The 11,081-nt window shown below is 35.0% G+C and overlaps 1 long non-coding RNA gene across 1 annotated transcript in view; it reads left to right on the top strand.

Moving 5' to 3' along the window:
• The window catches only part of LOC105533100, a 276,251-nt gene that overhangs the window by 115,785 nt on the left and 149,385 nt on the right, over positions 1-11,081 (top strand). The gene's annotated exons all lie outside the window — the stretch shown is intronic.

Consider the following 11,081-nt stretch of genomic DNA (forward strand, 5'->3'; position numbering starts at 1 on the left):
GGGGGGCAGAGCAAGAAAGAGAGAGAGAAAATATAAGTATACAGAGCTCTTGGGAAACAGAGAGCATCCTAAGGTTACTCACTCCCTGTTTCCAGTTTTTATCTGAATATGTCCAGCTACATTTTCATGCCACAAGGCTCTGTACATCTTTATATACTCCCTCACTGCCTCCATACTCTCCAGGTTAGATATGGTTAATAGGCATTCAGCTTCTATATTTATCTCCTGACATATATGTCTTGTTGAATTTCAGAAGTTGGAGAGCCAAATTGTACCATTTCTCTGACTCTCTCGCAGTTAGCTATGGATACAGCTAGACACACTCATGCAAGATTTGGTTGCTGGTAGTGAGGTGGATGCTATAATCCTTCTGATATTTCTGATGGTAAACATGTCCTAGAGGCATGAGTATTGAGAAACAGTGCGGTGCTGGGATGGAGGTCAAACTCTGAGTCCCTGTCTAGCCTCTGCCTTCATAGGTGTCGAGAAGCAGGTGAAGTATTAGTGAACTATTTCTGATCCCTGGATCAAAGCTTTGGCTTCATATTCATGCACGTAGTTTTGCCAGTAGCAATCTCCTCATTACAGCTCCTCTAGTCCTTTTAATGATTATAGAGGTGTTTAATTCCTGTATGAAGTCCCTTTCTGTTTAAAATACCTATAGAGGTTTCTGTTTCCTCTACAGAACTATGAATCATACACACTCTTTTACTTAAATTAATGTGAAGAATTTTTGTGTTTCCAACCAAATTTTCCCTGAGATGGAGAAGTTACCAAGAATATTCTATACAAACACAGAATTTTCTCAAACTATATTCTAGTGGCTAGTCTGGGCTCATGAAGCTTATAATATTGAAACCTGGGATTGAATCTAGGTTTTCTGACTTGGGACTCCAAAGTCTTTTGCTTGTATCACACTCTCGGTTTTCCAACACAGTAAGAATATTACTTTAGTACTTGGCAAAAAAATAGAAAATCAGTTTATGATTTTCAAATTTAGTTGAATTTTCAGCATTTCACAGGATATATTTTAAATACTAACACAGGGATCACTATATAAAAATAATTGTATTCCTTTTGGAAACAAGTGAAGAAAATCCATTCTATTTGGGAAAGCAGAGTAGAAGCGAGAAGAGAGTAGAGGAATAAAAATTTAAATATTAAAGAGTAATAGTAAGTTTTATTACAGTGAAAAATGTGTTTTGATTGTGAAATAATCTAATTTTCAAAGATTTAAAATTCATGGATATGTCATTGATGAAATTTACTAAGAGAAGCCTCCTAGTTTTTTACTAAGAGAAGACTCTTAGTTTTTATTTAGATTCCTTCTTGTACTAGAGTCAAATTGATGAACTGTTTAATTCAAATTCAAATTGTTGAATTGTTGAACAAAACTTCCATTAATTTAGATCAATATGGCCTACTAGTTAAGATAGGCCTAGTGAGCGATGCCTGAGGTCACTGCAATAACCGCTGACCTGCTAGAATTATTTAGGGTTGCTTCATTTACCCATTTAACTTATACAATTCCAACTGTATTTTGTTGATGTTTTTATGTAAACCAAGAGCCCTAAACATAAGATCTATGATAAATTTTATATAACACCTCTGTACTGTGTATTATGAATAATTTAATTAAGTCTGTTCAAAGTGATATGACATAGATATGTACAAGTAACTGAATGAAGAAATGACTGATTTTACCCATAGGAGACAAAGAAGTCATCTGTTCCAAGTTCCAAAAATAAGTAGTGGTATGCTAGACCTGGAGGGTGGGAGGAAACGGGATGCTAGTTAAATAATGGGACAGCACTGATAACAATCGCTGTGTGCTAGCAAGTGTGACACATAAGATCATGCTTGTGTTGCTATAGTGTAAGGTGCAAGGTATAGAACAGAGTGAAGCAATGTTGTGGGTGTATAGAGGCTATACTTTTATGGTATAGGTAATAAATTGCCACAAAAACATTAATGAGTAGAGTGCCATATTCAGACTTATAGCCAGAAGCAGATCTTGTGGCATAATTAAACATAGGCAGAAAGTTTAAAAAGGTGGTTTGTGCAAAGTGTCTTATTAATGTCAAAGAAAATAATGGATCTGAAAGAAGGGACTAAAATCTGAGAGAAATTTTGAAATAGAATTGACCAAATTTCACAAATAATTAGATGTGGGGGGCATTCACTACTATAGTGCTATTATATTGATTATTATATCATCAATATCAATCTGAAAATATACCTTAGAATATTGAAACCCATCAAATATTGTTCACCCATTACAGAGGTGAATATTATTTGAATTCATTGTTTAGTCAGAGTTTTATTAGAAAGCATATGCCACAAAAATCCTTTAAACTGTAAAACTTTGCAGTGTTTCCTGTCACTTAATGGATGTGTGTTTGCAAATTTAGCTGGAGAAAAACACACCTATTATTTCCTAGGTATATTGTAACTGCAATTTTAATACCCAGATAAGTTTTTACTAGGGAGTGAATGTTAGGTCTGCCTTTGATTGCACTGAATGGATGGTTATCTAGCTAAATATTATCAAAAGAAATCAAGGACCAGGAGCGGTGGCTCATGCCTGTAATCCCAGCGCTTTGGGAGACCGAGGCAGATGGATCATGAGGTCAGGAGTTCGAGAGCAGCCTGGCCAATGTGGCAAAACCCCTTCTTTACTAAAAATACAAAAATTAGTTGGGTGTGTGGTGGTGCGAACCTGTAGTCCCCACTACTCGGGAGGCTGAGGCAGGAGAATCGCTTGAACCTGGGAGGTGGAGGTTGCAGTGAGTCGAGATCGCGCCACTGCACTCCAGCCTGGGGTGACAGAGTGAGGCTCCATCTCAAAAAAAAAAAAAAAAAAAAGAAAAAGAAATCAAGAATATAGCTAAGTGTATGAATGTGTGAGACAGTTGATGGACAATTGGGATAAGATGAAAGTTAGCATATTGAGCAGTGGGATCACGCCAGCCATGTTCCTCACTAGAATCATGGCAACCAGCTGTATGTTCCTGCCTCCATATTTGTACCTTAGCAAGAGACATGTGTATCCTTCTCTGATAAATTTATCTTTCTCAAAGAAAAGTACTACAGATACTGACATTTGGGGTTTGCCAACCCAATTCAGTCAATCACCTGATCAATCTAGAGTGAGACCTACTGGTTAACAGGCTATATTCATGCAGACATATTTTCTAATTAGCTTTTCAGTATGGCATCATTAAGGGTAAATGGGCAGGCTGGTGGTGGGGGCTCATGCCTGTAATTCCAGCACTTTCGGAGGCCGAGGCAGGCAGATCACTTGAGGTCAGGAATTCAAAATCAGCCTGGCGAACATGGCGAAACCCTGTCTCTACTAAAAATACAAAAATGAGCCAGGCATGGTGGTGGGCACCTGTAATTCCAACTACTTGGGAAGCTGGGCATGAGAATCGCTTGAACCTGGGAGGCTGAGGTTGCAGTGAGCTGAGATCACACCACTGCACTACAGCCTGGGTAACGGAGTGAAACTCTGTCTCAAAAATAAATGAATAAATAAATAAATGGACAGCCAAAGATCACCTAATATTTGAGGAAAAACTCTGATATTATAAAAGGAGACATCAACACAGTAAAAGCGAACTCAGAAAAAGCACTTAAAATGTATGAAACTTAAGCAAATTTCTGAAAAACTACAATCATTACATTCAGATAGTATAATATATAATAATTATACACCAAAGTACCTAAATTGTAAAATTTCAGACCACTAGCCATAAAGATACTAAGCCTTTCCCCCCACCCCCCCCCCAAAAAAAATACAGGTCCCCCACAAAGGATTAAAAATAAGCCTGACATCACATTTTTCCCACGTTGGAAGCTATAAAACAATGAAACAGTGGTTTTAATTATAAGTAAAATTTTGCCGATCTAGAATTCTGTATGCAGCCAAACTATCAATCTTCTGTGAGGATAGAATAAAGATATTTTCAGACAATGTCTCAAAAAAATTCATGTACTTTTTCTCAGAAAACTTCTGAATGATGTATTCCATCAAAATAAGGAAGCAAGGAAAAAAAAAAGATACACTCTACAGGACACAGGAGAGGAGAAAGGCAGGGGGAATTCTTAGGATGACAACTGTTAATTATGCCAAAGGGCAAGTAGAGTGAAAAATAGAACACAAGGATGGAGCATTCCAGTATGAGTTCTTCCAGAAAAAGGAAGGAAAAATGACAGATCATCTGATAGGTTTGATTATGTGGAGATATTGTGTTGCGAGTGTTAAAATAAAAACTGTAGACCAATTAAATATAACAGAGTAGAATGATTTGCAAATGGGGCAGCTTCACAAACTAGAATAGGTTCAAAGAGGCTTATTGCCACTGCATGGGCAAAAGAGACTATGGACAGAAAAAGGAAAGTGGTATACAGAAAAAGTGAGGTACAGAAACAGCTGGGTTGGTTACAGCTTGGAGTTTACCTTTTTAAAAAATGATTTGAACAGTTGGCTGCCTTGAATTGGCTGAAACTCAGTGATTGGTACAAGAGTAGGGTATAGCTTGTTTAGACATCCAGTTGGGTTACAGTTCATTGTGTACGGAGAAACCTTTAGGCTGAACTTAAAATATGTAAGGAGGCAGCTTTAGGATAAACTTAATTTAACAAGAGACATTTACCCAATTATTATATGGTGTGAAAAAACACAGCTGTAAGTTCAAAGAAAACCAAGCACATTTTTAAAATCAGGTAATTTTAACTCCAGCAAAAACAAAACATTGTTCAAGTAAGAAAACGAAATACTTGGCCAGGCGTGGTGGTTCACGCCTGTAATCCCACACTTTGGGAGGCTGAGGTGGGTGGATCACCTGGGGTCAGGTGTTCGAGACCAGCTTGACCAACATGGTGAAACCCTATCTCTACTAAAAATGCAAAAATTAGCTAGGCTTGGTGGCATGCACCTGTAATCCCAGCTACTCAGGAGGCTTAGGCAGAATCACCACTTGAACCTGGGAGGCGGAGGCTCGGGCCATTGTACTCCAGCCTTGGGGACAGACCAAGACTCTGTTTCAAAAAAAAAAAAAAAAAAAAAAGGGGGAAAAAAAACTCTGGCACAATATTGAACAATATTCGTATAGGCATAGTATTAAAGTCCAGAAGATAATTTTAAGGGTTTATTATTAAGGAAAATGTCAAACATACGAAGTTAGAAAGCATAGTGTATAATTACCTTACACTCAACTTCAACAATTCTAAACCCCTTTAAAATGATCACTCCTTTAAAAATGACCACATTCCCATCATTCTAGTCTCCAAAGCAACAATATCATTAGCTATCATTTAATGTTCACATTTCTGCAATATTCCTGTGAATGTTGAATCAAGATTTAAAAAGTGATTCATTGCAATGCATTAACATATCTTTTAACATTCTCTTAACTCCACAGGTTTCTCTTCCATTTCTTTAAAAAACAAACAAACAAAAAGAAACACCACTTTAAAAAAAAAAAAAGTAAACAGATTATTTCTACTGTAGGTTCTCAGAGTTTTACTGCTTAAATAAATCAGAGATGACACAAACAAATGGAAAAACATTCCATGCTCATGGATAGGAAGAATCAGTATCATTAAAATGGCCATATTACCCAAAGCAGTTAACATAGTCAGTATTATTTCTGTCAAACTACCACTCACATTCTTCACAGAATTAGGAACAACTATTTTAAAATTTACATGGAACCAAAAAAGAGCCCCAATAGCCAAGGCAATTTTAAACAAAAAGAACAAAGCTGGAACCTAAAACCATTAAAAATAAACCCTGGCAAATAACCTAGGAAATATTATTCTGGACATAGGACTTGGCAAAGATTTCATGATGAAGACACCAAAAAGGATCTCGACAAAACAAAAAATTGACAAATGGGATCTAATTAAACTGAAGAGCTTCTGTACAGCAAAAGAAACTTCAACATAGTAAAAAGACATCCTACAGAATGGGAGAAAATATTTGCAAACATGCAGCTGACAAAGGTCTAATACCCAGAATGTTTAAGGAACTTAAACAAATTTACAAGCAAAAATCAATCAGCCCTATTAAAAAGTAGGCAAGGGACATAAGCAGACACTTTTCAAAAGAAGACATAATATAGCAAACAAGCACATGAAAAAATTCTCAACATTTCTCATCATTAGAGAAATGCAAATCAAAACCACAAAGAGATACCATTGCACACCAGTCAGAGTGGCTATTACTAAAAGGTCAAAAAGTAACTGATGCTAGTGAGGTTGTAGAGAAACACTTATACACTGCTGGTGGGAGTGTAAATTAGTCCGGCCCTTGTGGAAAGCAGTGTAGCAATTCCTCAAAGAACTTAAAACAGAATTACCATTCAACCCTGAAATCTTATTATTGGGTACATGCCTGATATGGTTTAGCTCTGCGTCCCCACCCAAATCTCATTTTGAATTGTAATCCCCAAGTGTTGAGGGAGAAAGGCGAATGGATCATGGGGGTGGTTTACCCCATGCTGTTCTCATGATAGTGAGTGAGTGAATTCTCATGAGATCTGATGGTTTTGTAAGCAGCTGACATTTCCCCTGCTTGTACTTCTCTCTCCTGCCACCATGTGAGGAAGGTGCTTGCTTCCACTTCACCTTCCACCATGATTGTAAGTTTCCTGAGGCCTCCCCAGCTGTGTGGAACTTTGAGTCAATTAAAACTCTCTCCTTGATAAATTATCCAGTCGCTTGTATTTCTTTTTATCAATGTGAAAACAGACTAATACAATACCCAAAGGAATATAAATCATTCTATTATAAAGACACATGAACATATATGTTCATCACAGTACTATTCACAATAGCAAAGACATGGAATCATCCTAAATGCCCATCAACAGTGGACTGGATAAAGAAAATGTGATACATATACACCACAGAATACTATGCAGCCATAAAAAAGAATGAGATTCTCCGTCTCAAAAAAAAAAAAAAAAATGAGATTATGCCCTTTGCAGGAACATGGATGGAGCTGGGGGCCATTAACCTTAGCAAACTAACGCAGGAACAGAAAACCAAGTACTTCAGATTCTCACTTATAGGTGGAGCTAAACAATGAGAACGTATGAACACAAAGAAGGGAATAACAGACACTGGCACCTATTTGAGGATGGAGTGTGAGAGAAGGAAAAGGTTCAGAAAAAATACCTATTGGGTACTATGCTTATTACCTGGGTGATGAAATGATTTGTAAACAAAACCCCTATGACATGTAGTTTACCTATAGAACAAAATTGCACATGTACTGCTGAACCTAAAATAGAAGTTAAAAATAAAAGCTATTTTGTAAAACTCTAAAAAAAGTTTCTCAGGGTTTGAATTTGCTGATTGCAGCCTATGGCATTATTGAACATAATTGAGATACATCAAAGACAATTAAGTCTATGCATTTGTGATGATATCATGAGATACTTTATTGATTACCTTTGGAGGAAAAAATGAAATCAACTCACTAAATTGAAGGTTGGCAAATGCAAGGAAATAATTAGCATTTATCTTGAATTTTCTATTCAAACTACACCTTACAAAAATAAAACAAAACAATTTATGAGGGTAAGTTTATCTTTAGAAATGTGTTTGAGCTAATAAATGAAGAAATGAGAGAATTAGAATATTACCATTTTGCAATCTTTTATGAATTAATGGTTTCTAACATACCAAAAAGAGAGCCAACCGGAATTATGTACTTCCTGGTGGAAGTACCTACAAAGTAATCTTTCTATTTTAAAAAAGTCAAACTTGAATCTGATTGAGACTTTAAAATGAACTTATAAATACATATGGTAATATACAAAGTACATAAAGGAGACTAAAATTTTAATTAGCAAAATATGATGAAAATCATGTATGGAGAATAGAGAAAGCATATGAGAGAATGAAAAGTCCTCAACTTCTCTGATTAAAGGCCATAGATAACATCAAACTATACAAACCATGATGCATTTATCAGTTAGAAGCATTGAGAGAAACATTATCCACTAAATGTTTCTAAAGAGCTTGCCCGTGTGATGAGGCAAAGCATGAAGAGCTAAGAGTATTGAGTTTTTATTTGGTTTTTTTTTTTTTTTTGGACCATATATTACTTGAAAAATATTTTTAATATTTTTATTTTTGATTTTATGGGTACATAATAGTTGTACATACCATGGGGTACATGTGATATTTTGAAAATAGCATACAATGTGTAATTACCAAATCTGGGTAATTGGGATATCCATCACCTCACACATTTATCATTGCTTTGTGTTGGAAACATTCCAAATCTTCTTTTGGCTATTTTGAAATATACAATAAATTATTGTTTACTATAGTTGTGCTATTGAACACTGGATCTTATTTCCTCTACCTAATTGTGGTTTTGTACCCATTAACCAACTCTCTTCATCTCTTTCTCTCCACTACTCTTCCCAGCCTCTGGTAATGACCATTCTACTCACTACCTCTATGAGATCTTGTTTTTAGCTCCAACACATGAGTGCAAACATAATCATTGTCTGTGACTGGCTTATTTTACTCAATAAAATGTCTTCCACTTCCATTCATGTTGTTGTAAGTATCAGGACTTAATTCTTTTTTATGGCTGAATAATATTTCATTGTGTACCTATGCCACATTTATTTTCTTTATTCGTATATCCACTGATGAACACTTAGGTTAATTGCATGTCTTGGCTCTCATAAATAGTGCTGCAATAAACATGGGAGTGCAGAAATCTCTTCAATATACTGCTTTTCTTTCTTTGGAATAAGTCCCAGCAGGAGAATTTCTGGATCATATAGTAGTCCGATTTTTAGTTTTTTGAGGAACTTCCATACTGTTTTCCAAAATGGCTGTACTAATTTACATTTTCATCAACATTGATGAACATTCCCCTTTCTATATATTTTTGCCAAATTTTGGTGGTTTATTTTTTTGTTCATTTGTTTACTTGATAGTAGCTATTTTAATTGTGGTGAGGAGATATCTTGTTATAATTTTTATTTTCATATTACTAATGATTAGTGATGTTGAGCATTTTTTCTTATACCTGTTGGTCATTTGCATGTCTTCTTTTGAAAAATGTCTATTCAGATCTTTTGCCTATTTTTAAAATCAGATCATTTTTCTGCTCTTGTTTGAGTTCCTCAAATATTCTGGTTATTATTCTCTTGTCAGATTAATAGTTTGCAAATATTTTCTCCCATTCTGTAGCTTGTCTCTTCACTTTATTTTTTCCTTTTGCTGTGCAGAAGCTTTTTAAATTTCTGCTTTGGTTGCTTGTGCTTTTGAGTTCTTACTCAAGAAATCTTTGCCTAGGACAGTGACCTGAAGTATTTCTCCAACGTTTTCTTCTAGTAGTTTTATAGTTTCAAGTCTTACATTTAAGTCTTTAATACATTTGATTTTTTTTTATAAGTGAGAGAGTGGGGTCTAGTTTTATTTTTCTGCATATGGATATCCAGTTTTCCCAGCACTATTGAAGACATACAGAATAGAGAACTCAGAAATAAATCCATGCATTTACAGACAACTTATTTTCAACAAATGTGACAAGAACATTGGGAAAAGGGCAGTCTCTTCAATAAATGAAAACACATTAAAATTTTTAAAAAATCTAAATTACGTGTCTTCTCCCAACAGAGTCAACAGCTATTACTTGTTATTCATTCTACATAGATTTTATGTGTATTGTTGTTATTTGATAGAAATATTCTTTGTTTTTGGATGCTTCCAACCATTTGCCTGTTGGGAAGTTCATCTCCTCATGATGCTCTATCACTCAGCAGCCCCCTTCACTATCAAGAGTGTTCTGGCTTGGACAATGAATTTTAGAGCCATTCGATAAATAGCTACCACATTTTTTGCAACTTGAAAATTTTCCAAACTGCTCCAGTCCCTCAGACATTTCAGAAAAGGATTGGAAAAAAGCTCTTGACCATCAGTTATTGGAGAGAGTTCATAAGTTAGTGAAGAGAAGGTATCTCAGTTAAGCTTTTAACTCAGTCTTTTAAGTCAAACTGATTAACATGGAGGTGGTAGAGTGAGAGGTTTCTCTAAACAAAGGTCATATTTCATATCTGATCTTCCTAAGTTAGCAGAAAAGCAAACTGATCATGAAGGTATAAACTATATATTTATATCTTTCCCTGTTACTTCCTCATTAGTGTCTTCTTTGTAATTAGCAGAAACTCTTGGAAATCAAGTTATTATTTCACATCAATTCCTTTTCTTTTTTTTTTGAGTTATGATACAGTTATTTATTATTGTGTAAGACCTTATTAATTAGTTCCTCCCTCATCCTATCTTAAAATATTCAACAATAGCTAGGGGCTCAAAAATTTTTTTAAAAAAACAAACTGCCATGAAAACCAAATCTTTTCTTCCTGTGATAATAGTGGCCTCCTAGTGTTATTTCTTATTAGTGGGAGTATCCATGGATTTAATTGTATATTGCATTTTAGTTCTGGTCATATAATTTCATGACTTCATACACCAAAAAAACTAATCTTGTCTTGGGTTTTAAAAAGAAAAAGTTACTAGTACCCATGGTTAAGGAAGGAAAACTGCAGCTCATTTCAATACATTTGTTTCTTTTCAATTCATGAAATCGAGCACATGCAAGAAACAGGATGACAGTCACCAAGAGTGGTTAAAACTGCAAACTATCACGCAATTGAAAATACCACATTAAAGATATATTTGTATACTGAAAATGGAGCAATGCCAAAAAGATTTTATAATTTACAAAAGTTACTTGTTAAAGGCAAATTTCATAAGTTGTGTTTACAATCATCCATTTAATCATCTCCAAAAAAAGGCTAAATTTATTATTTTAAACATTCTGTAAGTTAAAGAGAATAATCAAGTGGTCTCATGGATTGGAAGGTGACTTAATTCCCTTTCATTTCCAAACCTCATCAAGCAGTCACTACATTTATGAGATAAGTCAGCTGAATGCTTGAAATCTAGATGAATTTTAAGATCTTCAATTTGTCCTGTTGAATATGCACAATATTGACATAAATAAATCCCTTCAGATAAATGTGAATTTAAATGCTTGCAAG

This window comes from Mandrillus leucophaeus, unplaced genomic scaffold (genome assembly GCF_000951045.1).
Source record: "Mandrillus leucophaeus isolate KB7577 unplaced genomic scaffold, Mleu.le_1.0 Scaffold1222, whole genome shotgun sequence".
Classification (NCBI taxonomy): Eukaryota; Metazoa; Chordata; class Mammalia; order Primates; family Cercopithecidae; genus Mandrillus; species Mandrillus leucophaeus.